This window comes from Equus caballus, chromosome 1, assembly GCF_041296265.1.
Source record: "Equus caballus isolate H_3958 breed thoroughbred chromosome 1, TB-T2T, whole genome shotgun sequence".
Taxonomy (NCBI): Eukaryota; Metazoa; Chordata; class Mammalia; order Perissodactyla; family Equidae; genus Equus; species Equus caballus.
In genome coordinates this window covers 80,516,073-80,542,440 of record NC_091684.1, presented here as the reverse complement: position 1 = coordinate 80,542,440, position 26,368 = coordinate 80,516,073, and the positions used below count along the sequence as shown (strand labels likewise).

Sequence of the window (26,368 nt, the reverse complement as noted above, 5' to 3'; positions counted from 1 at the left end):
CGACTTGGAGAAGCTGACACACGGCGCAGGCATCAGAAAATCCAGAAGCCGTCCCGCTTGGGATGGATGGCCAGGCCCGGAAGGCTCCTCTCGAGCCCAGTGGGCCCCGTCCTTCTGTAGGTGCTGTTTGGAGAGGCCTGACCCGGGGTCTTTCCTAGATGGGCTCTGGAAGACGGAGGGGCTGCTGGCAGCTTGCTGAAGCTGTCCGGGCCTCCGCAGCCCGGAGCGGGATCCGTTCCATCGCACACCACGACTCGACCAACTGCTTGGGTGCCGCGCCGGCCGAGTGGACCGCTAGGGTCTCTCAGGAGCCTGGCGGGTGGGAAGAGGCCGCCGAGGACAGAGGGAGCCCGCCGGACGAGGGCGGCGTCGGGGGCACGGCCACGCGGGGCCGGCCCCGGTTGGCCCTGGGTTCCCGTGGGGCCGCGAGGTGGAAGGGCTGGGCGGCGGCGGCGGCGGCGGCGGCGGCGGTGGCCGCGGCCGCGGGGCACTCGCGCGGCTGGACAGCGGTGGGGGCGTGGCGGGGCGATGGGGCGACCGGTGAGGAGGGAGGAGGGGCGGGAGGAGCGTGGAGGGAGCGGCGCTGGGGCCGGGGGGCGGGGGGGGGGGCGCAAAAGGAGAGGGAGGCGGCGGGAGGCAAAAGCCTACAGCACCCGGTATTCCCAGGCGGTCTCCCATCCAAGTACTAACCAGGCCCGACCCTGCTTAGCTTCCGAGATCAGACGAGATCGGGCGCGTTCAGGGTGGTATGGCCGTAGACGCTGGCAGCTGCCGCCGGCGCCCCTAAGAAGCCTCGCGCGCGCGCGCGCTGTCGCCTGGCCCCTGTGACGCGCCGTCGCCTGGCGTCTGTGACGCGCGCGCCCGAGCCCCTGTGACGCGCACCGGCCGCCCGCGTCCCCTGCGCCCCGCGCTCCGCCGCCTGCCGCCTGCCTGCCACTGCCTCCCGCCGCCGCCGCCGCCGCCGCCGCCGCCGCCGCCGCGGCCAGCCAAACCCTGCCCTGCCCTGCCCTGCCCTGCCCTGCCCTGCCCTGCCGCCCGCCCAGGGCGCGGGAGGCCTCGGGCACCCCGGGGACTGTGGGCGGGCGGGGCGCAAGTCTAGGCGCTCTCCCAAGCCGGCCCCGGACGCTCCAGGCCTCCTGTCCGCCCGCATCCCGGCGACGGGTCGCAGGACATCCGGCTGCTCTGCTCGGGGACAGGTGGCCCGGGGCGTCGGGCGCGTCGGCGCGTCGGCGCGTCGGCGCGTCGGGGCCCCGGGCCGGCGAGGCCCCTCCGGCCCGAGGCGCCTCCCAACGAACCCGGGCCCAACAACCCCCGGCGGCCGCCGCTCCGGCCCGGCCCCAACTTGCCCAAATCCAGCTGGAGCCACCGGCGCGACCAGAGGGCATCACCGGAAACCCCTCCGGGGCGGGCGGCGGGGCGCGGGGAGACCAGGGCGGGCCACCCTTCCCCGCCCCGCCCCGCGCCCCGCCCACGGGACCCGGACCGCGCCCTCAACCCCAGGCCCCGCGGCCACCCTGGACAGCTCCTGACTGACCGACCTGAGAGACACAGAGACAGAGACAGAGACAGAGGCAGAGACAGAGAGATTGAGAGGATCCGAGACACGGACCCAGACAGACACCCCCCGGGACAGACACACAGACGCTCACGCTGACACAGAGAGGCCCTGCCCAAGAGGCAGCTTCCCCACAGGAGGGCGGTGGTGCTTGAGCTGGGCCCGGGCAAGGAGGCGGGGGCCCTGGGGCTGGCGATCACCCCTGGGGCCCTGGGACGTGCAGACAGGGTCTCAGGAGTGCAGCGCTCCTGGGATCCCTGTCCCGCGACCCGGACGCCCAGGAGCCACGGACAGGCAGCCGGGCTCGGGCTCGCTCTCGCTCTCGCTCTCGCTCTCGCTCTCGCTCTGTGTGTGCGCGTTTTTGTGTGCGCGTGCGTGTTTGTGTGTTTCTTTCCTTCTCTCTTCGCCTCTTCGTTCTGGCTCTTTTCCTCTTTCTGCGGGGCGCCCCCGGACTTCCTGAGTTGACAGAACGAGCAGCCAGAAAAGTCAGGACACGGAGAACTTCGCCCGAGAAACCAACGCAATCTACCAGACGTACAGAACCCCCTCCCCGACGACCACAGCGTCCACAGTCTGCTCGAGCGCAGGTAGGGACATTACCCAGGGTCTCCCACAGGTTAGCTCACCCGTTAAGTCTCCTTAGTTTTACCAAGATGGCTAGCACGCCGAGGATGGACGGATGAGCGCCACGGTGTGATTACGGGGAGGGAAACGCACGTCCGAACACCCGTTGGTGCCTCCCGACGTCACCGGTATCCCCGTCCCGAGACCTCTGGGCTTCAGGGTTCTGGGCCGCAGCCCTCTCCCGTCGTCCACCCGGGATCCAGTGCACGATGTCTGCACTGCCCATCTCAAGAGTTTGGGCCCTGTGGGCGTTCTTGGATCCCGTTGGAAAGGGGACCTCGGGACGCGAGGGAGAGGAAAGGGCCGGGGGGCCGGGGTGGGGGGCGGGGGGCGGGCTGGGGGAAAGAGAGCGACGCCATCAACGCATGTCTGACCAGGACCTCGGCTGTGCCAGGCTCTCCATTTCCCACGGCACCGCGTCCCGTCGTCGGGGACGCCGCCTCTCGTCGGGACGTGTTGGTCTGCCATCGGTCCTCCCGTCCCAGGCACGAGGCGGCGAACTCCCCCAAAGGCAGAGATTTTGGCACCTGCGTCCTCGGCTGCTGGGTCCGGCCCCAAGCAGGCACGCGGCCCGCAGGTGCCGGGCGAATGTCGGCGGAAAGCACTATGCTCACAGGGAAGGACGGCAGACGATGAGCGCGCACCAACCAGTGCCGCGCTCCGTGCTGAGCGGTGTGCTCCGTGCTCCCGCTTCCGCGCTCGCAACAACGCCACCGACGAGGCACTAACAGGACCCCCTTTCCAACCAGATGAGGCAACTGCCGCTCAGGGAGGGCGAGTCCCTCGCAGGAACGGCGGCCCTTGCTGCCGAGCCTTCGTTTGAGACCAAGCCTCCGGGCCCGCACTCCGGGAAACTTACGGAGACACAGCCCCAGTTCTCCCAGCAGAACACGCTCATCGGAGGTCAGATTGGGGGAGCCGTCGGAACCAGAACCACCCAGGGCGCTACCCTGCAGGGAGCGACGCGCGGCCCGCCCCGCCCCGCCACCCCGCCATCCCGGGCAAGCAGGAAGCAGGCCACAGGTGCCCTGGGTCTGCTCTGGCAGGGAAAGTGGGGCCCACGGGAAAAGGGAAACACGAGGATATTCGCTCCCAGGATGATTGCTGAACGGTGAGAGGATGGAGGTTGAGGTCCTCTCTTCCTGCTCTGCCCGCATGTCCCAGCTTCTCCACAGCGAGCAACTATTGCTTTCTGTCTGCGGTGGGGAAGAGACGGCTTACCTTGATGAATTCCCCCCTTGAAAATGTAAAAGTCCGTGCGATCTGAGGCAAGTCTCCCCTCTCCTCCTCCCTGTCATCCCCGCTCTCCTCCCCTGGAGCAAACTCCCCTCCCGCTTTCCCGGATCCCCTTTCCGCGATAGTCTGCGCGGACACAGGCAGGGGAAGAGCAGACTTTCAAAGCTGCCCGAGCCGCACGATATGAAAGCTCAAGCCAAGGAGCCAGGAAGGGCTGGCCGCTGAGGACGGAAATGTCCTCTCGGGGGACTCGTCCACTCCCTCTGGCAGACAGAGGCCAGGAGGGGGGCAGGACAGAGTGAGGCACCTGAGTGAGGGGACACCAAAACCCTGGGCCAGCGCAGCAAGATTCCTAATCCTTCCATCCAGTCTGTTCAGAATCAAAACGGATGCAAGGGATCCACGAGGAGCCAGACACCGACCTTTCAAACGAAGGCAGGACCCCCCCCCCCCCAAAAGACAAAAGCGAAGACGGAGACGGAGTTGCATCCCAGCCGGGGAGCGGGGGGAGGCGCTTGAAACTTAGACACTTGGGGAAGGGGACGTCTTTAAGGAAAGACAACACAAAAGGACCCGTACCAACTCCGGTGCGGAAACGAGGGTTTCTCGCGAACGACGGTATCAAGGACAGCCAGGTACCGACTTGGAGAAGCTGACACACGGCGCAGGCATCAGAAAATCCAGAAGCCGTCCCGCTTGGGATGGATGGCCAGGCCCGGAAGGCTCCTCTCGAGCCCAGTGGGCCCCGTCCTTCTGTAGGTGCTGTTTGGAGAGGCCTGACCCGGGGTCTTTCCTAGATGGGCTCTGGAAGACGGAGGGGCTGCTGGCAGCTTGCTGAAGCTGTCCGGGCCTCCGCAGCCCGGAGCGGGATCCGTTCCATCGCACACCACGACTCGACCAACTGCTTGGGTGCCGCGCCGGCCGAGTGGACCGCTAGGGTCTCTCAGGAGCCTGGCGGGTGGGAAGAGGCCGCCGAGGACAGAGGGAGCCCGCCGGACGAGGGCGGCGTCGGGGGCACGGCCACGCGGGGCCGGCCCCGGTTGGCCCTGGGTTCCCGTGGGGCCGCGAGGTGGAAGGGCTGGGCGGCGGCGGCGGCGGTGGCGGCGGCGGTGGCCGCGGCCGCGGGGCACTCGCGCGGCTGGACAGCGGTGGGGGCGTGGCGGGGCGATGGGGCGACCGGTGAGGAGGGAGGAGGGGCGGGAGGAGCGTGGAGGGAGCGGCGCTGGGGCCGTTGGGGGGGGCGCAAAAGGAGAGGGAGGCGGCGGGAGGCAAAAGCCTACAGCACCCGGTATTCCCAGGCGGTCTCCCATCCAAGTCCTAACCAGGCCCGACCCTGCTTAGCTTCCGAGATCAGACGAGATCGGGCGCGTTCAGGGTGGTATGGCCGTAGACGCTGGCGGCTGCCGCCGGCGCCCCTAAGAAGCCTCGCGCGCGCGCGCGCTGTCGCCTGGCCCCTGTGACGCGCCGTCGCCTGGCGTCTGTGACGCGCGCGCCCGAGCCCCTGTGACGCGCACCGGCCGCCCGCGTCCCCTGCGCCCCGCGCTCCGCCGCCTGCCGCCTGCCTGCCACTGCCTCCCGCCGCCGCCGCCGCCGCCGCCGCCGCCGCCGCCGCGGCCAGCCAAACCCTGCCCTGCCCTGCCCTGCCCTGCCCTGCCCTGCCCTGCCGCCCGCCCAGGGCGCGGGAGGCCTCGGGCACCCCGGGGACTGTGGGCGGGCGGGGCGCAAGTCTAGGCGCTCTCCCAAGCCGGCCCCGGACGCTCCAGGCCTCCTGTCCGCCCGCATCCCGGCGACGGGTCGCAGGACATCCGGCTGCTCTGCTCGGGGACAGGTGGCCCGGGGCGTCGGGCGCGTCGGCGCGTCGGCGCGTCAGCGCGTCGGGGCCCCGGGCCGGCGAGGCCCCTCCGGCCCGAGGCGCCTCCCAACGAACCCGGGCCCAACAACCCCCGGCGGCCGCCGCTCCGGCCCGGCCCCAACTTGCCCAAATCCAGCTGGAGCCACCGGCGCGACCAGAGGGCATCACCGGAAACCCCTCCGGGGCGGGCGGCGGGGCGCGGGGAGACCAGGGCGGGCCACCCTTCCCCGCCCCGCCCCGCGCCCCGCCCACGGGACCCGGACCGCGCCCTCAACCCCAGGCCCCGCGGCCACCCTGGACAGCTCCTGACTGACCGACCTGAGAGACACAGAGACAGAGACAGAGACAGAGGCAGAGACAGAGAGATTGAGAGGATCCGAGACACGGACCCAGACAGACACCCCCCGGGACAGACACACAGACGCTCACGCTGACACAGAGAGGCCCTGCCCAAGAGGCAGCTTCCCCACAGGAGGGCGGTGGTGCTTGAGCTGGGCCCGGGCAAGGAGGCGGGGGCCCTGGGGCTGGCGATCACCCCTGGGGCCCTGGGACGTGCAGACAGGGTCTCAGGAGTGCAGCGCTCCTGGGATCCCTGTCCCGCGACCCGGACGCCCAGGAGCCACGGACAGGCAGCCGGGCTCGGGCTCGCTCTCGCTCTCGCTCTCGCTCTCGCTCTCGCTCTGTGTGTGCGCGTTTTTGTGTGCGCGTGCGTGTTTGTGTGTTTCTTTCCTTCTCTCTTCGCCTCTTCGTTCTGGCTCTTTTCCTCTTTCTGCGGGGCGCCCCCGGACTTCCTGAGTTGACAGAACGAGCAGCCAGAAAAGTCAGGACACGGAGAACTTCGCCCGAGAAACCAACGCAATCTACCAGACGTACAGAACCCCCTCCCCGACGACCACAGCGTCCACAGTCTGCTCGAGCGCAGGTAGGGACATTACCCAGGGTCTCCCACAGGTTAGCTCACCCGTTAAGTCTCCTTAGTTTTACCAAGATGGCTAGCACGCCGAGGATGGACGGATGAGCGCCACGGTGTGATTACGGGGAGGGAAACGCACGTCGGAACACCCGTTGGTGCCTCCCGACGTCACCGGTATCCCCGTCCCGAGACCTCTGGGCTTCAGGGTTCTGGGCCGCAGCCCTCTCCCGTCGTCCACCCGGGATCCAGTGCACGATGTCTGCACTGCCCATCTCAAGAGTTTGGGCCCTGTGGGCGTTCTTGGATCCCGTTGGAAAGGGGACCTCGGGACGCGAGGGAGAGGAAAGGGCCGGGGGGCCGGGGTGGGGGGCGGGGGGCGGGCTGGGGGAAAGAGAGCGACGCCATCAACGCATGTCTGACCAGGACCTCGGCTGTGCCAGGCTCTCCATTTCCCACGGCACCGCGTCCCGTCGTCGGGGACGCCGCCTCTCGTCGGGACGTGTTGGTCTGCCGTCGGTCCTCCCGTCCCAGGCACGAGGCGGCGAACTCCCCCAAAGGCAGAGATTTTGGCACCTGCGTCCTCGGCTGCTGGGTCCGGCCCCAAGCAGGCACGCGGCCCGCAGGTGCCGGGCGAATGTCGGCGGAAAGCACTATGCTCACAGGGAAGGACGGCAGACGATGAGCGCGCACCAACCAGTGCCGCGCTCCGTGCTGAGCGGTGTGCTCCGTGCTCCCGCTTCCGCGCTCGCAACAACGCCACCGACGAGGCACTAACAGGACCCCCTTTCCAACCAGATGAGGCAACTGCCGCTCAGGGAGGGCGAGTCCCTCGCAGGAACGGCGGCCCTTGCTGCCGAGCCTTCGTTTGAGACCAAGCCTCCGGGCCCGCACTCCGGGAAACTTACGGAGACACAGCCCCAGTTCTCCCAGCAGAACACGCTCATCGGAGGTCAGATTGGGGGAGCCGTCGGAACCAGAACCACCCAGGGCGCTACCCTGCAGGGAGCGACGCGCGGCCCGCCCCGCCCCGCCACCCCGCCATCCCGGGCAAGCAGGAAGCAGGCCACAGGTGCCCTGGGTCTGCTCTGGCAGGGAAAGTGGGGCCCACGGGAAAAGGGAAACACGAGGATATTCGCTCCCAGGATGATTGCTGAATGGTGAGAGGATGGAGGTTGAGGTCCTCTCTTCCTGCTCTGCCCGCATGTCCCAGCTTCTCCACAGCGAGCAACTATTGCTTTCTGTCTGCGGTGGGGAAGAGACGGCTTACCTTGATGAATTCCCCCCTTGAAAATGTAAAAGTCCGTGCGATCTGAGGCAAGTCTCCCCTCTCCTCCTCCCTGTCATCCCCGCTCTCCTCCCCTGGAGCAAACTCCCCTCCCGCTTTCCCGGATCCCCTTTCCGCGATAGTCTGCGCGGACACAGGCAGGGGAAGAGCAGACTTTCAAAGCTGCCCGAGCCGCACGATATGAAAGCTCAAGCCAAGGAGCCAGGAAGGGCTGGCCGCTGAGGACGGAAATGTCCTCTCGGGGGACTCGTCCACTCCCTCTGGCAGACAGAGGCCAGGAGGGGGGCAGGACAGAGTGAGGCACCTGAGTGAGGGGACACCAAAACCCTGGGCCAGCGCAGCAAGATTCCTAATCCTTCCATCCAGTCTGTTCAGAATCAAAACGGATGCAAGGGATCCACGAGGAGCCAGACACCGACCTTTCAAACGAAGGCAGGACCCCCCCCCCCCCAAAAGACAAAAGCGAAGACGGAGACGGAGTTGCATCCCAGCCGGGGAGCGGGGGGAGGCGCTTGAAACTTAGACACTTGGGGAAGGGGACGTCTTTAAGGAAAGACAACACAAAAGGACCCGTACCAACTCCGGTGCGGAAACGAGGGTTTCTCGCGAACGACGGTATCAAGGACAGCCAGGTACCGACTTGGAGAAGCTGACACACGGCGCAGGCATCAGAAAATCCAGAAGCCGTCCCGCTTGGGATGGATGGCCAGGCCCGGAAGGCTCCTCTCGAGCCCAGTGGGCCCCGTCCTTCTGTAGGTGCTGTTTGGAGAGGCCTGACCCGGGGTCTTTCCTAGATGGGCTCTGGAAGACGGAGGGGCTGCTGGCAGCTTGCTGAAGCTGTCCGGGCCTCCGCAGCCCGGAGCGGGATCCGTTCCATCGCACACCACGACTCGACCAACTGCTTGGGTGCCGCGCCGGCCGAGTGGACCGCTAGGGTCTCTCAGGAGCCTGGCGGGTGGGAAGAGGCCGCCGAGGACAGAGGGAGCCCGCCGGACGAGGGCGGCGTCGGGGGCACGGCCACGCGGGGCCGGCCCCGGTTGGCCCTGGGTTCCCGTGGGGCCGCGAGGTGGAAGGGCTGGGCGGCGGCGGCGGCGGTGGCGGCGGCGGTGGCCGCGGCCGCGGGGCACTCGCGCGGCTGGACAGCGGTGGGGGCGTGGCGGGGCGATGGGGCGACCGGTGAGGAGGGAGGAGGGGCGGGAGGAGCGTGGAGGGAGCGGCGCTGGGGCCGTTGGGGGGGGCGCAAAAGGAGAGGGAGGCGGCGGGAGGCAAAAGCCTACAGCACCCGGTATTCCCAGGCGGTCTCCCATCCAAGTCCTAACCAGGCCCGACCCTGCTTAGCTTCCGAGATCAGACGAGATCGGGCGCGTTCAGGGTGGTATGGCCGTAGACGCTGGCGGCTGCCGCCGGCGCCCCTAAGAAGCCTCGCGCGCGCGCGCGCTGTCGCCTGGCCCCTGTGACGCGCCGTCGCCTGGCGTCTGTGACGCGCGCGCCCGAGCCCCTGTGACGCGCACCGGCCGCCCGCGTCCCCTGCGCCCCGCGCTCCGCCGCCTGCCGCCTGCCTGCCACTGCCTCCCGCCGCCGCCGCCGCCGCCGCCGCCGCCGCCGCCGCGGCCAGCCAAACCCTGCCCTGCCCTGCCCTGCCCTGCCCTGCCCTGCCCTGCCGCCCGCCCAGGGCGCGGGAGGCCTCGGGCACCCCGGGGACTGTGGGCGGGCGGGGCGCAAGTCTAGGCGCTCTCCCAAGCCGGCCCCGGACGCTCCAGGCCTCCTGTCCGCCCGCATCCCGGCGACGGGTCGCAGGACATCCGGCTGCTCTGCTCGGGGACAGGTGGCCCGGGGCGTCGGGCGCGTCGGCGCGTCGGCGCGTCAGCGCGTCGGGGCCCCGGGCCGGCGAGGCCCCTCCGGCCCGAGGCGCCTCCCAACGAACCCGGGCCCAACAACCCCCGGCGGCCGCCGCTCCGGCCCGGCCCCAACTTGCCCAAATCCAGCTGGAGCCACCGGCGCGACCAGAGGGCATCACCGGAAACCCCTCCGGGGCGGGCGGCGGGGCGCGGGGAGACCAGGGCGGGCCACCCTTCCCCGCCCCGCCCCGCGCCCCGCCCACGGGACCCGGACCGCGCCCTCAACCCCAGGCCCCGCGGCCACCCTGGACAGCTCCTGACTGACCGACCTGAGAGACACAGAGACAGAGACAGAGACAGAGGCAGAGACAGAGAGATTGAGAGGATCCGAGACACGGACCCAGACAGACACCCCCCGGGACAGACACACAGACGCTCACGCTGACACAGAGAGGCCCTGCCCAAGAGGCAGCTTCCCCACAGGAGGGCGGTGGTGCTTGAGCTGGGCCCGGGCAAGGAGGCGGGGGCCCTGGGGCTGGCGATCACCCCTGGGGCCCTGGGACGTGCAGACAGGGTCTCAGGAGTGCAGCGCTCCTGGGATCCCTGTCCCGCGACCCGGACGCCCAGGAGCCACGGACAGGCAGCCGGGCTCGGGCTCGCTCTCGCTCTCGCTCTCGCTCTCGCTCTCGCTCTGTGTGTGCGCGTTTTTGTGTGCGCGTGCGTGTTTGTGTGTTTCTTTCCTTCTCTCTTCGCCTCTTCGTTCTGGCTCTTTTCCTCTTTCTGCGGGGCGCCCCCGGACTTCCTGAGTTGACAGAACGAGCAGCCAGAAAAGTCAGGACACGGAGAACTTCGCCCGAGAAACCAACGCAATCTACCAGACGTACAGAACCCCCTCCCCGACGACCACAGCGTCCACAGTCTGCTCGAGCGCAGGTAGGGACATTACCCAGGGTCTCCCACAGGTTAGCTCACCCGTTAAGTCTCCTTAGTTTTACCAAGATGGCTAGCACGCCGAGGATGGACGGATGAGCGCCACGGTGTGATTACGGGGAGGGAAACGCACGTCGGAACACCCGTTGGTGCCTCCCGACGTCACCGGTATCCCCGTCCCGAGACCTCTGGGCTTCAGGGTTCTGGGCCGCAGCCCTCTCCCGTCGTCCACCCGGGATCCAGTGCACGATGTCTGCACTGCCCATCTCAAGAGTTTGGGCCCTGTGGGCGTTCTTGGATCCCGTTGGAAAGGGGACCTCGGGACGCGAGGGAGAGGAAAGGGCCGGGGGGCCGGGGTGGGGGGCGGGGGGCGGGCTGGGGGAAAGAGAGCGACGCCATCAACGCATGTCTGACCAGGACCTCGGCTGTGCCAGGCTCTCCATTTCCCACGGCACCGCGTCCCGTCGTCGGGGACGCCGCCTCTCGTCGGGACGTGTTGGTCTGCCGTCGGTCCTCCCGTCCCAGGCACGAGGCGGCGAACTCCCCCAAAGGCAGAGATTTTGGCACCTGCGTCCTCGGCTGCTGGGTCCGGCCCCAAGCAGGCACGCGGCCCGCAGGTGCCGGGCGAATGTCGGCGGAAAGCACTATGCTCACAGGGAAGGACGGCAGACGATGAGCGCGCACCAACCAGTGCCGCGCTCCGTGCTGAGCGGTGTGCTCCGTGCTCCCGCTTCCGCGCTCGCAACAACGCCACCGACGAGGCACTAACAGGACCCCCTTTCCAACCAGATGAGGCAACTGCCGCTCAGGGAGGGCGAGTCCCTCGCAGGAACGGCGGCCCTTGCTGCCGAGCCTTCGTTTGAGACCAAGCCTCCGGGCCCGCACTCCGGGAAACTTACGGAGACACAGCCCCAGTTCTCCCAGCAGAACACGCTCATCGGAGGTCAGATTGGGGGAGCCGTCGGAACCAGAACCACCCAGGGCGCTACCCTGCAGGGAGCGACGCGCGGCCCGCCCCGCCCCGCCACCCCGCCATCCCGGGCAAGCAGGAAGCAGGCCACAGGTGCCCTGGGTCTGCTCTGGCAGGGAAAGTGGGGCCCACGGGAAAAGGGAAACACGAGGATATTCGCTCCCAGGATGATTGCTGAACGGTGAGAGGATGGAGGTTGAGGTCCTCTCTTCCTGCTCTGCCCGCATGTCCCAGCTTCTCCACAGCGAGCAACTATTGCTTTCTGTCTGCGGTGGGGAAGAGACGGCTTACCTTGATGAATTCCCCCCTTGAAAATGTAAAAGTCCGTGCGATCTGAGGCAAGTCTCCCCTCTCCTCCTCCCTGTCATCCCCGCTCTCCTCCCCTGGAGCAAACTCCCCTCCCGCTTTCCCGGATCCCCTTTCCGCGATAGTCTGCGCGGACACAGGCAGGGGAAGAGCAGACTTTCAAAGCTGCCCGAGCCGCACGATATGAAAGCTCAAGCCAAGGAGCCAGGAAGGGCTGGCCGCTGAGGACGGAAATGTCCTCTCGGGGGACTCGTCCACTCCCTCTGGCAGACAGAGGCCAGGAGGGGGGCAGGACAGAGTGAGGCACCTGAGTGAGGGGACACCAAAACCCTGGGCCAGCGCAGCAAGATTCCTAATCCTTCCATCCAGTCTGTTCAGAATCAAAACGGATGCAAGGGATCCACGAGGAGCCAGACACCGACCTTTCAAACGAAGGCAGGACCCCCCCCCCCCCCAAAAGACAAAAGCGAAGACGGAGACGGAGTTGCATCCCAGCCGGGGAGCGGGGGGAGGCGCTTGAAACTTAGACACTTGGGGAAGGGGACGTCTTTAAGGAAAGACAACACAAAAGGACCCGTACCAACTCCGGTGCGGAAACGAGGGTTTCTCGCGAACGACGGTATCAAGGACAGCCAGGTACCGACTTGGAGAAGCTGACACACGGCGCAGGCATCAGAAAATCCAGAAGCCGTCCCGCTTGGGATGGATGGCCAGGCCCGGAAGGCTCCTCTCGAGCCCAGTGGGCCCCGTCCTTCTGTAGGTGCTGTTTGGAGAGGCCTGACCCGGGGTCTTTCCTAGATGGGCTCTGGAAGACGGAGGGGCTGCTGGCAGCTTGCTGAAGCTGTCCGGGCCTCCGCAGCCCGGAGCGGGATCCGTTCCATCGCACACCACGACTCGACCAACTGCTTGGGTGCCGCGCCGGCCGAGTGGACCGCTAGGGTCTCTCAGGAGCCTGGCGGGTGGGAAGAGGCCGCCGAGGACAGAGGGAGCCCGCCGGACGAGGGCGGCGTCGGGGGCACGGCCACGCGGGGCCGGCCCCGGTTGGCCCTGGGTTCCCGTGGGGCCGCGAGGTGGAAGGGCTGGGCGGCGGCGGCGGCGGTGGCGGCGGCGGTGGCCGCGGCCGCGGGGCACTCGCGCGGCTGGACAGCGGTGGGGGCGTGGCGGGGCGATGGGGCGACCGGTGAGGAGGGAGGAGGGGCGGGAGGAGCGTGGAGGGAGCGGCGCTGGGGCCGTTGGGGGGGGCGCAAAAGGAGAGGGAGGCGGCGGGAGGCAAAAGCCTACAGCACCCGGTATTCCCAGGCGGTCTCCCATCCAAGTACTAACCAGGCCCGACCCTGCTTAGCTTCCGAGATCAGACGAGATCGGGCGCGTTCAGGGTGGTATGGCCGTAGACGCTGGCGGCTGCCGCCGGCGCCCCTAAGAAGCCTCGCGCGCGCGCGCGCTGTCGCCTGGCCCCTGTGACGCGCCGTCGCCTGGCGTCTGTGACGCGCGCGCCCGAGCCCCTGTGACGCGCACCGGCCGCCCGCGTCCCCTGCGCCCCGCGCTCCGCCGCCTGCCGCCTGCCTGCCACTGCCTCCCGCCGCCGCCGCCGCCGCCGCCGCCGCCGCCGCCGCGGCCAGCCAAACCCTGCCCTGCCCTGCCCTGCCCTGCCCTGCCCTGCCCTGCCGCCCGCCCAGGGCGCGGGAGGCCTCGGGCACCCCGGGGACTGTGGGCGGGCGGGGCGCAAGTCTAGGCGCTCTCCCAAGCCGGCCCCGGACGCTCCAGGCCTCCTGTCCGCCCGCATCCCGGCGACGGGTCGCAGGACATCCGGCTGCTCTGCTCGGGGACAGGTGGCCCGGGGCGTCGGGCGCGTCGGCGCGTCGGCGCGTCAGCGCGTCGGGGCCCCGGGCCGGCGAGGCCCCTCCGGCCCGAGGCGCCTCCCAACGAACCCGGGCCCAACAACCCCCGGCGGCCGCCGCTCCGGCCCGGCCCCAACTTGCCCAAATCCAGCTGGAGCCACCGGCGCGACCAGAGGGCATCACCGGAAACCCCTCCGGGGCGGGCGGCGGGGCGCGGGGAGACCAGGGCGGGCCACCCTTCCCCGCCCCGCCCCGCGCCCCGCCCACGGGACCCGGACCGCGCCCTCAACCCCAGGCCCCGCGGCCACCCTGGACAGCTCCTGACTGACCGACCTGAGAGACACAGAGACAGAGACAGAGACAGAGGCAGAGACAGAGAGATTGAGAGGATCCGAGACACGGACCCAGACAGACACCCCCCGGGACAGACACACAGACGCTCACGCTGACACAGAGAGGCCCTGCCCAAGAGGCAGCTTCCCCACAGGAGGGCGGTGGTGCTTGAGCTGGGCCCGGGCAAGGAGGCGGGGGCCCTGGGGCTGGCGATCACCCCTGGGGCCCTGGGACGTGCAGACAGGGTCTCAGGAGTGCAGCGCTCCTGGGATCCCTGTCCCGCGACCCGGACGCCCAGGAGCCACGGACAGGCAGCCGGGCTCGGGCTCGCTCTCGCTCTCGCTCTCGCTCTCGCTCTCGCTCTGTGTGTGCGCGTTTTTGTGTGCGCGTGCGTGTTTGTGTGTTTCTTTCCTTCTCTCTTCGCCTCTTCGTTCTGGCTCTTTTCCTCTTTCTGCGGGGCGCCCCCGGACTTCCTGAGTTGACAGAACGAGCAGCCAGAAAAGTCAGGACACGGAGAACTTCGCCCGAGAAACCAACGCAATCTACCAGACGTACAGAACCCCCTCCCCGACGACCACAGCGTCCACAGTCTGCTCGAGCGCAGGTAGGGACATTACCCAGGGTCTCCCACAGGTTAGCTCACCCGTTAAGTCTCCTTAGTTTTACCAAGATGGCTAGCACGCCGAGGATGGACGGATGAGCGCCACGGTGTGATTACGGGGAGGGAAACGCACGTCGGAACACCCGTTGGTGCCTCCCGACGTCACCGGTATCCCCGTCCCGAGACCTCTGGGCTTCAGGGTTCTGGGCCGCAGCCCTCTCCCGTCGTCCACCCGGGATCCAGTGCACGATGTCTGCACTGCCCATCTCAAGAGTTTGGGCCCTGTGGGCGTTCTTGGATCCCGTTGGAAAGGGGACCTCGGGACGCGAGGGAGAGGAAAGGGCCGGGGGGCCGGGGTGGGGGGCGGGGGGCGGGCTGGGGGAAAGAGAGCGACGCCATCAACGCATGTCTGACCAGGACCTCGGCTGTGCCAGGCTCTCCATTTCCCACGGCACCGCGTCCCGTCGTCGGGGACGCCGCCTCTCGTCGGGACGTGTTGGTCTGCCGTCGGTCCTCCCGTCCCAGGCACGAGGCGGCGAACTCCCCCAAAGGCAGAGATTTTGGCACCTGCGTCCTCGGCTGCTGGGTCCGGCCCCAAGCAGGCACGCGGCCCGCAGGTGCCGGGCGAATGTCGGCGGAAAGCACTATGCTCACAGGGAAGGACGGCAGACGATGAGCGCGCACCAACCAGTGCCGCGCTCCGTGCTGAGCGGTGTGCTCCGTGCTCCCGCTTCCGCGCTCGCAACAACGCCACCGACGAGGCACTAACAGGACCCCCTTTCCAACCAGATGAGGCAACTGCCGCTCAGGGAGGGCGAGTCCCTCGCAGGAACGGCGGCCCTTGCTGCCGAGCCTTCGTTTGAGACCAAGCCTCCGGGCCCGCACTCCGGGAAACTTACGGAGACACAGCCCCAGTTCTCCCAGCAGAACACGCTCATCGGAGGTCAGATTGGGGGAGCCGTCGGAACCAGAACCACCCAGGGCGCTACCCTGCAGGGAGCGACGCGCGGCCCGCCCCGCCCCGCCACCCCGCCATCCCGGGCAAGCAGGAAGCAGGCCACAGGTGCCCTGGGTCTGCTCTGGCAGGGAAAGTGGGGCCCACGGGAAAAGGGAAACACGAGGATATTCGCTCCCAGGATGATTGCTGAACGGTGAGAGGATGGAGGTTGAGGTCCTCTCTTCCTGCTCTGCCCGCATGTCCCAGCTTCTCCACAGCGAGCAACTATTGCTTTCTGTCTGCGGTGGGGAAGAGACGGCTTACCTTGATGAATTCCCCCCTTGAAAATGTAAAAGTCCGTGCGATCTGAGGCAAGTCTCCCCTCTCCTCCTCCCTGTCATCCCCGCTCTCCTCCCCTGGAGCAAACTCCCCTCCCGCTTTCCCGGATCCCCTTTCCGCGATAGTCTGCGCGGACACAGGCAGGGGAAGAGCAGACTTTCAAAGCTGCCCGAGCCGCACGATATGAAAGCTCAAGCCAAGGAGCCAGGAAGGGCTGGCCGCTGAGGACGGAAATGTCCTCTCGGGGGACTCGTCCACTCCCTCTGGCAGACAGAGGCCAGGAGGGGGGCAGGACAGAGTGAGGCACCTGAGTGAGGGGACACCAAAACCCTGGGCCAGCGCAGCAAGATTCCTAATCCTTCCATCCAGTCTGTTCAGAATCAAAACGGATGCAAGGGATCCACGAGGAGCCAGACACCGACCTTTCAAACGAAGGCAGGACCCCCCCCCCCCCCAAAAGACAAAAGCGAAGACGGAGACGGAGTTGCATCCCAGCCGGGGAGCGGGGGGAGGCGCTTGAAACTTAGACACTTGGGGAAGGGGACGTCTTTAAGGAAAGACAACACAAAAGGACCCGTACCAACTCCGGTGCGGAAACGAGGGTTTCTCGCGAACGACGGTATCAAGGACAGCCAGGTACCGACTTGGAGAAGCTGACACACGGCGCAGGCATCAGAAAATCCAGAAGCCGTCCCGCTTGGGATGGATGGCCAGGCCCGGAAGGCTCCTCTCGAGCCCAGTGGGCCCCGTCCTTCTGTAGGTGCTGTTTGGAGAGGCCTGACCCGGGGTCTTTCCTAGATGGGCTCTGGAAGACGGAGGGGCTGCTGGCAGCTTGCTGAAGCTGTCCGGGCCTCCGCAGCCCGGAGCGGGATCCGTTCCATCGCACACCACGACTCGACCAACTGCTTGGGTGCCGCGCCGGCCGAGTGGACCGCTAGGGTCTCTCAGGAGCCTGGCGGGTGGGAAGAGGCCGCCGAGGACAGAGGGAGCCCGCCGGACGAGGGCGGCGTCGGGGGCACGGCCACGCGGGGCCGGCCCCGGTTGGCCCTGGGTTCCCGTGGGGCCGCGAGGTGGAAGGGCTGGGCGGCGGCGGCGGCGGTGGCGGCGGCGGTGGCCGCGGCCGCGGGGCACTCGCGCGGCTGGACAGCGGTGGGGGCGTGGCGGGGCGATGGGGCGACCGGTGAGGAGGGAGGAGGGGCGGGAGGAGCGTGGAGGGAGCGGCGCTGGGGCCGTTGGGGGGGGCGCAAAAGGAGAGGGAGGCGGCGGGAGGCAAAAGCCTACAGCACCCGGTATTCCCAGGCGGTCTCCCATCCAAGTACTAACCAGGCCCGACCCTGCTTAGCTTCCGAGATCAGACGAGATCGGGCGCGTTCAGGGTGGTATGGCCGTAGACGCTGGCGGCTGCCGCCGGCGCCCCTAAGAAGCCTCGCGCGCGCGCGCGCTGTCGCCTGGCCCCTGTGACGCGCCGTCGCCTGGCGTCTGTGACGCGCGCGCCCGAGCCCCTGTGACGCGCACCGGCCGCCCGCGTCCCCTGCGCCCCGCGCTCCGCCGCCTGCCGCCTGCCTGCCACTGCCTCCCGCCGCCGCCGCCGCCGCCGCCGCCGCCGCCGCCGCGGCCAGCCAAACCCTGCCCTGCCCTGCCCTGCCCTGCCCTGCCCTGCCCTGCCGCCCGCCCAGGGCGCGGGAGGCCTCGGGCACCCCGGGGACTGTGGGCGGGCGGGGCGCAAGTCTAGGCGCTCTCCCAAGCCGGCCCCGGACGCTCCAGGCCTCCTGTCCGCCCGCATCCCGGCGACGGGTCGCAGGACATCCGGCTGCTCTGCTCGGGGACAGGTGGCCCGGGGCGTCGGGCGCGTCGGCGCGTCGGCGCGTCAGCGCGTCGGGGCCCCGGGCCGGCGAGGCCCCTCCGGCCCGAGGCGCCTCCCAACGAACCCGGGCCCAACAACCCCCGGCGGCCGCCGCTCCGGCCCGGCCCCAACTTGCCCAAATCCAGCTGGAGCCACCGGCGCGACCAGAGGGCATCACCGGAAACCCCTCCGGGGCGGGCGGCGGGGCGCGGGGAGACCAGGGCGGGCCACCCTTCCCCGCCCCGCCCCGCGCCCCGCCCACGGGACCCGGACCGCGCCCTCAACCCCAGGCCCCGCGGCCACCCTGGACAGCTCCTGACTGACCGACCTGAGAGACACAGAGACAGAGACAGAGACAGAGGCAGAGACAGAGAGATTGAGAGGATCCGAGACACGGACCCAGACAGACACCCCCCGGGACAGACACACAGACGCTCACGCTGACACAGAGAGGCCCTGCCCAAGAGGCAGCTTCCCCACAGGAGGGCGGTGGTGCTTGAGCTGGGCCCGGGCAAGGAGGCGGGGGCCCTGGGGCTGGCGATCACCCCTGGGGCCCTGGGACGTGCAGACAGGGTCTCAGGAGTGCAGCGCTCCTGGGATCCCTGTCCCGCGACCCGGACGCCCAGGAGCCACGGACAGGCAGCCGGGCTCGGGCTCGCTCTCGCTCTCGCTCTCGCTCTCGCTCTCGCTCTGTGTGTGCGCGTTTTTGTGTGCGCGTGCGTGTTTGTGTGTTTCTTTCCTTCTCTCTTCGCCTCTTCGTTCTGGCTCTTTTCCTCTTTCTGCGGGGCGCCCCCGGACTTCCTGAGTTGACAGAACGAGCAGCCAGAAAAGTCAGGACACGGAGAACTTCGCCCGAGAAACCAACGCAATCTACCAGACGTACAGAACCCCCTCCCCGACGACCACAGCGTCCACAGTCTGCTCGAGCGCAGGTAGGGACATTACCCAGGGTCTCCCACAGGTTAGCTCACCCGTTAAGTCTCCTTAGTTTTACCAAGATGGCTAGCACGCCGAGGATGGACGGATGAGCGCCACGGTGTGATTACGGGGAGGGAAACGCACGTCGGAACACCCGTTGGTGCCTCCCGACGTCACCGGTATCCCCGTCCCGAGACCTCTGGGCTTCAGGGTTCTGGGCCGCAGCCCTCTCCCGTCGTCCACCCGGGATCCAGTGCACGATGTCTGCACTGCCCATCTCAAGAGTTTGGGCCCTGTGGGCGTTCTTGGATCCCGTTGGAAAGGGGACCTCGGGACGCGAGGGAGAGGAAAGGGCCGGGGGGCCGGGGTGGGGGGCGGGGGGCGGGCTGGGGGAAAGAGAGCGACGCCATCAACGCATGTCTGACCAGGACCTCGGCTGTGCCAGGCTCTCCATTTCCCACGGCACCGCGTCCCGTCGTCGGGGACGCCGCCTCTCGTCGGGACGTGTTGGTCTGCCGTCGGTCCTCCCGTCCCAGGCACGAGGCGGCGAACTCCCCCAAAGGCAGAGATTTTGGCACCTGCGTCCTCGGCTGCTGGGTCCGGCCCCAAGCAGGCACGCGGCCCGCAGGTGCCGGGCGAATGTCGGCGGAAAGCACTATGCTCACAGGGAAGGACGGCAGACGATGAGCGCGCACCAACCAGTGCCGCGCTCCGTGCTGAGCGGTGTGCTCCGTGCTCCCGCTTCCGCGCTCGCAACAACGCCACCGACGAGGCACTAACAGGACCCCCTTTCCAACCAGATGAGGCAACTGCCGCTCAGGGAGGGCGAGTCCCTCGCAGGAACGGCGGCCCTTGCTGCCGAGCCTTCGTTTGAGACCAAGCCTCCGGGCCCGCACTCCGGGAAACTTACGGAGACACAGCCCCAGTTCTCCCAGCAGAACACGCTCATCGGAGGTCAGATTGGGGGAGCCGTCGGAACCAGAACCACCCAGGGCGCTACCCTGCAGGGAGCGACGCGCGGCCCGCCCCGCCCCGCCACCCCGCCATCCCGGGCAAGCAGGAAGCAGGCCACAGGTGCCCTGGGTCTGCTCTGGCAGGGAAAGTGGGGCCCACGGGAAAAGGGAAACACGAGGATATTCGCTCCCAGGATGATTGCTGAACGGTGAGAGGATGGAGGTTGAGGTCCTCTCTTCCTGCTCTGCCCGCATGTCCCAGCTTCTCCACAGCGAGCAACTATTGCTTTCTGTCTGCGGTGGGGAAGAGACGGCTTACCTTGATGAATTCCCCCCTTGAAAATGTAAAAGTCCGTGCGATCTGAGGCAAGTCTCCCCTCTCCTCCTCCCTGTCATCCCCGCTCTCCTCCCCTGGAGCAAACTCCCCTCCCGCTTTCCCGGATCCCCTTTCCGCGATAGTCTGCGCGGACACAGGCAGGGGAAGAGCAGACTTTCAAAGCTGCCCGAGCCGCACGATATGAAAGCTCAAGCCAAGGAGCCAGGAAGGGCTGGCCGCTGAGGACGGAAATGTCCTCTCGGGGGACTCGTCCACTCCCTCTGGCAGACAGAGGCCAGGAGGGGGGCAGGACAGAGTGAGGCACCTGAGTGAGGGGACACCAAAACCCTGGGCCAGCGCAGCAAGATTCCTAATCCTTCCATCCAGTCTGTTCAGAATCAAAACGGATGCAAGGGATCCACGAGGAGCCAGACACCGACCTTTCAAACGAAGGCAGGACCCCCCCCCCCCCAAAAGACAAAAGCGAAGACGGAGACGGAGTTGCATCCCAGCCGGGGAGCGGGGGGAGGCGCTTGAAACTTAGACACTTGGGGAAGGGGACGTCTTTAAGGAAAGACAACACAAAAGGACCCGTACCAACTCCGGTGCGGAAACGAGGGTTTCTCGCGAACGACGGTATCAAGGACAGCCAGGTACCGACTTGGAGAAGCTGACACACGGCGCAGGCATCAGAAAATCCAGAAGCCGTCCCGCTTGGGATGGATGGCCAGGCCCGGAAGGCTCCTCTCGAGCCCAGTGGGCCCCGTCCTTCTGTAGGTGCTGTTTGGAGAGGCCTGACCCGGGGTCTTTCCTAGATGGGCTCTGGAAGACGGAGGGGCTGCTGGCAGCTTGCTGAAGCTGTCCGGGCCTCCGCAGCCCGGAGCGGGATCCGTTCCATCGCACACCACGACTCGACCAACTGCTTGGGTGCCGCGCCGGCCGAGTGGACCGCTAGGGTCTCTCAGGAGCCTGGCGGGTGGGAAGAGGCCGCCGAGGACAGAGGGAGCCCGCCGGACGAGGGCGGCGTCGGGGGCACGGCCACGCGGGGCCGGCCCCGGTTGGCCCTGGGTTCCCGTGGGGCCGCGAGGTGGAAGGGCTGGGCGGCGGCGGCGGCGGTGGCGGCGGCGGTGGCCGCGGCCGCGGGGCACTCGCGCGGCTGGACAGCGGTGGGGGCGTGGCGGGGCGATGGGGCGACCGGTGAGGAGGGAGGAGGGGCGGGAGGAGCGTGGAGGGAGCGGCGCTGGGGCCGTTGGGGGGGGCGCAAAAGGAGAGGGAGGCGGCGGGAGGCAAAAGCCTACAGCACCCGGTATTCCCAGGCGGTCTCCCATCCAAGTACTAACCAGGCCCGACCCTGCTTAGCTTCCGAGATCAGACGAGATCGGGCGCGTTCAGGGTGGTATGGCCGTAGACGCTGGCGGCTGCCGCCGGCGCCCCTAAGAAGCCTCGCGCGCGCGCGCGCTGTCGCCTGGCCCCTGTGACGCGCCGTCGCCTGGCGTCTGTGACGCGCGCGCCCGAGCCCCTGTGACGCGCACCGGCCGCCCGCGTCCCCTGCGCCCCGCGCTCCGCCGCCTGCCGCCTGCCTGCCACTGCCTCCCGCCGCCGCCGCCGCCGCCGCCGCCGCCGCCGCCGCGGCCAGCCAAACCCTGCCCTGCCCTGCCCTGCCCTGCCCTGCCCTGCCCTGCCGCCCGCCCAGGGCGCGGGAGGCCTCGGGCACCCCGGGGACTGTGGGCGGGCGGGGCGCAAGTCTAGGCGCTCTCCCAAGCCGGCCCCGGACGCTCCAGGCCTCCTGTCCGCCCGCATCCCGGCGACGGGTCGCAGGACATCCGGCTGCTCTGCTCGGGGACAGGTGGCCCGGGGCGTCGGGCGCGTCGGCGCGTCGGCGCGTCAGCGCGTCGGGGCCCCGGGCCGGCGAGGCCCCTCCGGCCCGAGGCGCCTCCCAACGAACCCGGGCCCAACAACCCCCGGCGGCCGCCGCTCCGGCCCGGCCCCAACTTGCCCAAATCCAGCTGGAGCCACCGGCGCGACCAGAGGGCATCACCGGAAAGCCCTCCGGGGCGGGCGGCGGGGCGCGGGGAGACCAGGGCGGGCCACCCTTCCCCGCCCCGCCCCGCGCCCCGCCCACGGGACCCGGACCGCGCCCTCAACCCCAGGCCCCGCGGCCACCCTGGACAGCTCCTGACTGACCGACCTGAGAGACACAGAGACAGAGACAGAGACAGAGGCAGAGACAGAGAGATTGAGAGGATCCGAGACACGGACCCAGACAGACACCCCCCGGGACAGACACACAGACGCTCACGCTGACACAGAGAGGCCCTGCCCAAGAGGCAGCTTCCCCACAGGAGGGCGGTGGTGCTTGAGCTGGGCCCGGGCAAGGAGGCGGGGGCCCTGGGGCTGGCGATCACCCCTGGGGCCCTGGGACGTGCAGACAGGGTCTCAGGAGTGCAGCGCTCCTGGGATCCCTGTCCCGCGACCCGGACGCCCAGGAGCCACGGACAGGCAGCCGGGCTCGGGCTCGCTCTCGCTCTCGCTCTCGCTCTCGCTCTCGCTCTGTGTGTGCGCGTTTTTGTGTGCGCGTGCGTGTTTGTGTGTTTCTTTCCTTCTCTCTTCGCCTCTTCGTTCTGGCTCTTTTCCTCTTTCTGCGGGGCGCCCCCGGACTTCCTGAGTTGACAGAACGAGCAGCCAGAAAAGTCAGGACACGGAGAACTTCGCCCGAGAAACCAACGCAATCTACCAGACGTACAGAACCCCCTCCCCGACGACCACAGCGTCCACAGTCTGCTCGAGCGCAGGTAGGGACATTACCCAGGGTCTCCCACAGGTTAGCTCACCCGTTAAGTCTCCTTAGTTTTACCAAGATGGCTAGCACGCCGAGGATGGACGGATGAGCGCCACGGTGTGATTACGGGGAGGGAAACGCACGTCGGAACACCCGTTGGTGCCTCCCGACGTCACCGGTATCCCCGTCCCGAGACCTCTGGGCTTCAGGGTTCTGGGCCGCAGCCCTCTCCCGTCGTCCACCCGGGATCCAGTGCACGATGTCTGCACTGCCCATCTCAAGAGTTTGGGCCCTGTGGGCGTTCTTGGATCCCGTTGGAAAGGGGACCTCGGGACGCGAGGGAGAGGAAAGGGCCGGGGGGCCGGGGTGGGGGGCGGGGGGCGGGCTGGGGGAAAGAGAGCGACGCCATCAACGCATGTCTGACCAGGACCTCGGCTGTGCCAGGCTCTCCATTTCCCACGGCACCGCGTCCCGTCGTCGGGGACGCCGCCTCTCGTCGGGACGTGTTGGTCTGCCGTCGGTCCTCCCGTCCCAGGCACGAGGCGGCGAACTCCCCCAAAGGCAGAGATTTTGGCACCTGCGTCCTCGGCTGCTGGGTCCGGCCCCAAGCAGGCACGCGGCCCGCAGGTGCCGGGCGAATGTCGGCGGAAAGCACTATGCTCACAGGGAAGGACGGCAGACGATGAGCGCGCACCAACCAGTGCCGCGCTCCGTGCTGAGCGGTGTGCTCCGTGCTCCCGCTTCCGCGCTCGCAACAACGCCACCGACGAGGCACTAACAGGACCCCCTTTCCAACCAGATGAGGCAACTGCCGCTCAGGGAGGGCGAGTCCCTCGCAGGAACGGCGGCCCTTGCTGCCGAGCCTTCGTTTGAGACCAAGCCTCCGGGCCCGCACTCCGGGAAACTTACGGAGACACAGCCCCAGTTCTCCCAGCAGAACACGCTCATCGGAGGTCAGATTGGGGGAGCCGTCGGAACCAGAACCACCCAGGGCGCTACCCTGCAGGGAGCGACGCGCGGCCCGCCCCGCCCCGCCACCCCGCCATCCCGGGCAAGCAGGAAGCAGGCCACAGGTGCCCTGGGTCTGCTCTGGCAGGGAAAGTGGGGCCCACGGGAAAAGGGAAACACGAGGATATTCGCTCCCAGGATGATTGCTGAACGGTGAGAGGATGGAGGTTGAGGTCCTCTCTTCCTGCTCTGCCCGCATGTCCCAGCTTCTCCACAGCGAGCAACTATTGCTTTCTGTCTGCGGTGGGGAAGAGACGGCTTACCTTGATGAATTCCCCCCTTGAAAATGTAAAAGTCCGTGCGATCTGAGGCAAGTCTCCCCTCTCCTCCTCCCTGTCATCCCCGCTCTCCTCCCCTGGAGCAAACTCCCCTCCCGCTTTCCCGGATCCCCTTTCCGCGATAGTCTGCGCGGACACAGGCAGGGGAAGAGCAGACTTTCAAAGCTGCCCGAGCCGCACGATATGAAAGCTCAAGCCAAGGAGCCAGGAAGGGCTGGCCGCTGAGGACGGAAATGTCCTCTCGGGGGACTCGTCCACTCCCTCTGGCAGACAGAGGCCAGGAGGGGGGCAGGACAGAGTGAGGCACCTGAGTGAGGGGACACCAAAACCCTGGGCCAGCGCAGCAAGATTCCTAATCCTTCCATCCAGTCTGTTCAGAATCAAAACGGATGCAAGGGATCCACGAGGAGCCAGACACCGACCTTTCAAACGAAGGCAGGACCCCCCCCCCCCCAAAAGACAAAAGCGAAGACGGAGACGGAGTTGCATCCCAGCCGGGGAGCGGGGGGAGGCGCTTGAAACTTAGACACTTGGGGAAGGGGACGTCTTTAAGGAAAGACAACACAAAAGGACCCGTACCAACTCCGGTGCGGAAACGAGGGTTTCTCGCGAACGACGGTATCAAGGACAGCCAGGTACCGACTTGGAGAAGCTGACACACGGCGCAGGCATCAGAAAATCCAGAAGCCGTCCCGCTTGGGATGGATGGCCAGGCCCGGAAGGCTCCTCTCGAGCCCAGTGGGCCCCGTCCTTCTGTAGGTGCTGTTTGGAGAGGCCTGACCCGGGGTCTTTCCTAGATGGGCTCTGGAAGACGGAGGGGCTGCTGGCAGCTTGCTGAAGCTGTCCGGGCCTCCGCAGCCCGGAGCGGGATCCGTTCCATCGCACACCACGACTCGACCAACTGCTTGGGTGCCGCGCCGGCCGAGTGGACCGCTAGGGTCTCTCAGGAGCCTGGCGGGTGGGAAGAGGCCGCCGAGGACAGAGGGAGCCCGCCGGACGAGGGCGGCGTCGGGGGCACGGCCACGCGGGGCCGGCCCCGGTTGGCCCTGGGTTCCCGTGGGGCCGCGAGGTGGAAGGGCTGGGCGGCGGCGGCGGCGGTGGCGGCGGCGGTGGCCGCGGCCGCGGGGCACTCGCGCGGCTGGACAGCGGTGGGGGCGTGGCGGGGCGATGGGGCGACCGGTGAGGAGGGAGGAGGGGCGGGAGGAGCGTGGAGGGAGCGGCGCTGGGGCCGTTGGGGGGGGCGCAAAAGGAGAGGGAGGCGGCGGGAGGCAAAAGCCTACAGCACCCGGTATTCCCAGGCGGTCTCCCATCCAAGTACTAACCAGGCCCGACCCTGCTTAGCTTCCGAGATCAGACGAGATCGGGCGCGTTCAGGGTGGTATGGCCGTAGACGCTGGCGGCTGCCGCCGGCGCCCCTAAGAAGCCTCGCGCGCGCGCGCGCTGTCGCCTGGCCCCTGTGACGCGCCGTCGCCTGGCGTCTGTGACGCGCGCGCCCGAGCCCCTGTGACGCGCACCGGCCGCCCGCGTCCCCTGCGCCCCGCGCTCCGCCGCCTGCCGCCTGCCTGCCACTGCCTCCCGCCGCCGCCGCCGCCGCCGCCGCCGCCGCCGCCGCGGCCAGCCAAACCCTGCCCTGCCCTGCCCTGCCCTGCCCTGCCCTGCCCTGCCGCCCGCCCAGGGCGCGGGAGGCCTCGGGCACCCCGGGGACTGTGGGCGGGCGGGGCGCAAGTCTAGGCGCTCTCCCAAGCCGGCCCCGGACGCTCCAGGCCTCCTGTCCGCCCGCATCCCGGCGACGGGTCGCAGGACATCCGGCTGCTCTGCTCGGGGACAGGTGGCCCGGGGCGTCGGGCGCGTCGGCGCGTCGGCGCGTCAGCGCGTCGGGGCCCCGGGCCGGCGAGGCCCCTCCGGCCCGAGGCGCCTCCCAACGAACCCGGGCCCAACAACCCCCGGCGGCCGCCGCTCCGGCCCGGCCCCAACTTGCCCAAATCCAGCTGGAGCCACCGGCGCGACCAGAGGGCATCACCGGAAACCCCTCCGGGGCGGGCGGCGGGGCGCGGGGAGACCAGGGCGGGCCACCCTTCCCCGCCCCGCCCCGCGCCCCGCCCACGGGACCCGGACCGCGCCCTCAACCCCAGGCCCCGCGGCCACCCTGGACAGCTCCTGACTGACCGACCTGAGAGACACAGAGACAGAGACAGAGACAGAGGCAGAGACAGAGAGATTGAGAGGATCCGAGACACGGACCCAGACAGACACCCCCCGGGACAGACACACAGACGCTCACGCTGACACAGAGAGGCCCTGCCCAAGAGGCAGCTTCCCCACAGGAGGGCGGTGGTGCTTGAGCTGGGCCCGGGCAAGGAGGCGGGGGCCCTGGGGCTGGCGATCACCCCTGGGGCCCTGGGACGTGCAGACAGGGTCTCAGGAGTGCAGCGCTCCTGGGATCCCTGTCCCGCGACCCGGACGCCCAGGAGCCACGGACAGGCAGCCGGGCTCGGGCTCGCTCTCGCTCTCGCTCTCGCTCTCGCTCTCGCTCTGTGTGTGCGCGTTTTTGTGTGCGCGTGCGTGTTTGTGTGTTTCTTTCCTTCTCTCTTCGCCTCTTCGTTCTGGCTCTTTTCCTCTTTCTGCGGGGCGCCCCCGGACTTCCTGAGTTGACAGAACGAGCAGCCAGAAAAGTCAGGACACGGAGAACTTCGCCCGAGAAACCAACGCAATCTAC

General features: G+C 68.6%; 7 non-coding genes across 7 annotated transcripts; all 7 read right to left on the bottom strand.

The window, feature by feature from the left end:
* Window positions 1-641: 641 nt before the first annotated feature.
* Window positions 642-760, bottom strand: LOC138919404 (5S ribosomal RNA). The gene has a single exon (XR_011429562.1). It is a non-coding gene; the product is annotated as a 5S ribosomal RNA (ribosomal RNA).
* Window positions 761-4,688: 3,928 nt separating this feature from the next.
* Window positions 4,689-4,807, bottom strand: LOC138919173 (5S ribosomal RNA). Its single transcript, XR_011429149.1, has one exon. It is a non-coding gene; the product is annotated as a 5S ribosomal RNA (ribosomal RNA).
* A 3,928-nt stretch (window positions 4,808-8,735) lies between these two features.
* LOC138919168 (5S ribosomal RNA) lies at window positions 8,736-8,854 on the bottom strand. The gene has a single exon (XR_011429146.1). It is a non-coding gene; the product is annotated as a 5S ribosomal RNA (ribosomal RNA).
* A 3,929-nt stretch (window positions 8,855-12,783) lies between these two features.
* On the bottom strand, window positions 12,784-12,902 carry LOC138919382 (5S ribosomal RNA). The gene has a single exon (XR_011429533.1). It is a non-coding gene; the product is annotated as a 5S ribosomal RNA (ribosomal RNA).
* Window positions 12,903-16,831: 3,929 nt separating this feature from the next.
* Window positions 16,832-16,950, bottom strand: LOC138919356 (5S ribosomal RNA). Its single transcript, XR_011429509.1, has one exon. It is a non-coding gene; the product is annotated as a 5S ribosomal RNA (ribosomal RNA).
* A 3,928-nt stretch (window positions 16,951-20,878) lies between these two features.
* On the bottom strand, window positions 20,879-20,997 carry LOC138919344 (5S ribosomal RNA). The gene has a single exon (XR_011429474.1). It is a non-coding gene; the product is annotated as a 5S ribosomal RNA (ribosomal RNA).
* Window positions 20,998-24,925: 3,928 nt separating this feature from the next.
* On the bottom strand, window positions 24,926-25,044 carry LOC138919314 (5S ribosomal RNA). Its single transcript, XR_011429432.1, has one exon. It is a non-coding gene; the product is annotated as a 5S ribosomal RNA (ribosomal RNA).
* Between the last annotated feature and the right edge of the window lie 1,324 nt (window positions 25,045-26,368).